This window comes from Balearica regulorum, chromosome 1 (assembly GCF_011004875.1).
Source record: "Balearica regulorum gibbericeps isolate bBalReg1 chromosome 1, bBalReg1.pri, whole genome shotgun sequence".
Taxonomy (NCBI): Eukaryota; Metazoa; Chordata; class Aves; order Gruiformes; family Gruidae; genus Balearica; species Balearica regulorum.
Window position 1 is genome coordinate 47,530,851 of NC_046184.1, and position 3,261 is coordinate 47,534,111.

Below are 3,261 nucleotides of genomic sequence, written 5' to 3' on the forward strand. Positions count from 1 at the left end.
CTAGTGATGTGCATTGCACTGTGCTGTTTGCATTAAGAATATCTATAGTAGTTAATAATTAATGCGTTCAGGCACAGGTATGCAGTTTTCACCTTAGGCCCAGACTCTCCAATTTTCTGCCAAATTTCAGGAAGCTCATGAAAAAAAATGATCAATGTGCTCTTAGATGCTGAATGCAGTAATCCTTATTTAGGCAGACATACAGAATAAAATGTTCAACGATGGTCTAAAAAATCCAGTTTTTTTCTACTGCGGTCATGATTTACACACACCTGACAATACGATATACAAACACTGGGTACATGCAGAATTCTTCAGAGAATTCTTAAACTGACATATAGTCTGCACAACATATTTTTGTCTATACAAATCCTGATTTTCAGACCAAAGGGAAGGGAGAAAAAAATTTAAGCTGCCTTTATTGCCATGCCAAAACCCTGGTCTCCAAGGCCTTGTATAAAGCTGAACTAGTCAATTTGTAATTAAATGTTATAGGATACAGCAGTGATACTCATTACAGAAAAGGCATTTTATGGTCAGCAATCTTATTTGCAACTAAAAGGATGATACAAAAGTCACAGTTCACAGAAGCTTTATGTCTGTTATTTTATGCTGGAATAATGCTGCACAAACCAATTAGCCAGTATAATAGTGTCACTGTGTATTTAAGGAAAAAATCTGGTGAAATGTCTCTGCCTTTCTCATATTTATAATGTGCTGTGTATTACTGAAACAGTAGTTTTACATTTGAAGGGTCAGTCTTGTGAGGTGCTAAGCAATAAATCTCATAAAGCACTTAGCTTTGAAATTAATATAGGATGGTATAAATCTCATTCCATAAATAAGATTTTTCTTACAGTTGCAAACGATGGCCACAGTTCCAGAAAAGCTAGAATTGAACAAAACCTATTAAAATTAAAGAAAAAAAAATAATTGCAGCATAACAGCTTTAGTTAATGCATCCATTAAGGTGTATGGGATGTGAGACTGCTATGTTTCTGACGGATTGCTGAATTAAGTCAGCAATGCACTGACCATAGCATGAAGGTTTTTCAAATCCATGGGTGCTGGTAAGCATGGCCTTTTTCTTTCATCTCTTTGTTTGAAACAAAGAAAAAGGGGGGGAAATGGAACAGGAAGATTGAAGGACTAATGAAAGATTTGAAGGGGGATAAATTTAGTACCTTAAATTAAGCACAAAATTCTGATTTCCAGAAAACCTCTTTCATCAGATTCTTGTAGATTTCCAGGTAACTGAGATCTGTATAAGGTTTTACAGATGAGTGATGAATGTTTGTAAAGCAGAAGTAGTGTTTGAATCCAGAAGTAAGATGCCACTGGATTCTCAGAAAGTCACATATTATTGCAAGTTCTACTAAAAGGAAATTATAATATTCAGTTATATTTTTACAGTGGCAAGTGGATTTCACAAGATTATAAAACTATAAAACCAAAACTTGTAGGAAATGTTTACATGGTAAATCTTTGTCCTGTGACTACATGACTTTTCTAGGAAGATGCAAAGATCCTCATATTTTTGCATCTCCATAAGCAGCCTTAGCATGTGGAAGTATGAATAGAAGAAAATGTTTCATCACAGATCTAGACTACTAGACTCTCTCTTTCTAGTCAATGTGAAGGACAGTATCAGTCTAAATCTGTAAATAAACCCTATTTGGATATTCAGATTGCCTCTCGTTTCTCTTATCATGACAAGGGATTTACTTTAGGCTTCTATCAAAATATCAACATGACAGTTTCTAATTATATTCTGCCATGATACAGCAGTGAAACTTTTTTCCCTTCTTAAATATTCAATACTGTTTTAATTGGCTGACCATTTCAGTTTCACATATAAGCAAAACAGTCATTTTTATAAGTTTACAAAATACAGTCAGGTATATTAGAGAATATTAAAGAAGCTTTACAGTAGGATATATATGGGCTTGTCACCAGAGGCCAACAAAACAAGAACAATTCAGAAATGAAAAAATGATTTTTAAAAAAGTGATTTTTAAACATGGAATTATGGAGGAGCAATTCTACTTCATTCAGCAGGAGGTTTATACCTTCATCTCTTTCCTTTAAAGAAAAATTAAAATATCAAGCTTGAAGAAATAAACAAAATGGAAATATTGCTGTGGAACTACCGGACAGCCCATCTTCTTTCCAATAGCTTATAGACCACAAGAAGAAAATAGAAATCAAACAGTGAAGCATCAATGCCTACAACTAGGTCTCAAAACTGCAATTTCCTAGACTACTACTGCTGTTCTAAAGAGATAAGAAAATCATGCACATTTTTGTCCTTAAGTAGTAATTTAGTTCACAACAGATGAACTGTCTTTGTCTTGTGCCTAGTTTTCTTTCTCTTTCCATACATTTTCTAGAAATCATCACAGCTGGGATAAGAAAATTTAACTAAGAATATAAAAAAAGCAATGAATGAATAACACAAGCATGGAAAGAACATCTTGGTACTTACGTGACACTTTCCAGATTAAAAACATACATAAAACTGTTTAGCAAAAATATTTTCATCTAAAGAGGAAAAATATTGTATGAGTTACTGGGGACAGATTTAGTATTTAGTATGCAGTAAGTTTAACATCTTTAGTATTACATGCTCCACAGTCAACTCACACAGAATATTTTATGGAAAAAGGAGGAAAAATGTTTGGTTTTCATGTGATGCCATTTCCTGTTCAGTATTTTAAACTCATGGTTGACTTGCAATAGTGCTTAACTAGACATAAGTTTTAGTTCTGTGCTCTTGAAAAAGAAGAATTATGAATTATAAAAAACCAAGAAGAATTCTAAGATGAAACATGTCTCCATAAATGCTTTTAAATGTATGTACTGAATTTGTCACCACATGTTCCACATACACACAAGGCTGAAGTTCATTGTGTATTTTACGGTTAGAAGGTGTGGAGGATTTTTCATTTTAATATTGTGAATTCTACATGATCGATCCAATAGGCTGTCTTTCATAAAGCCTTACTAAGTACTAATATAAAAATATCATTTAGCAGTATAAGCGATGGGGAAGGAGAGACAGGAATAATTCTTAATCCATGCAGTGTAAACTTTTCCATTTGGTCTACAATAAACTGTTACTGTAAAGTGGAAAGAAACTAATTGCATTTGGTTTATGTTTAATTCCATTATAGAATATTCACTTCTCAATTAAAAATAATGAATTGATTTCTGGACATATTTTGCAGCTACAAAGATTATGAATACAAATTCTAATATACC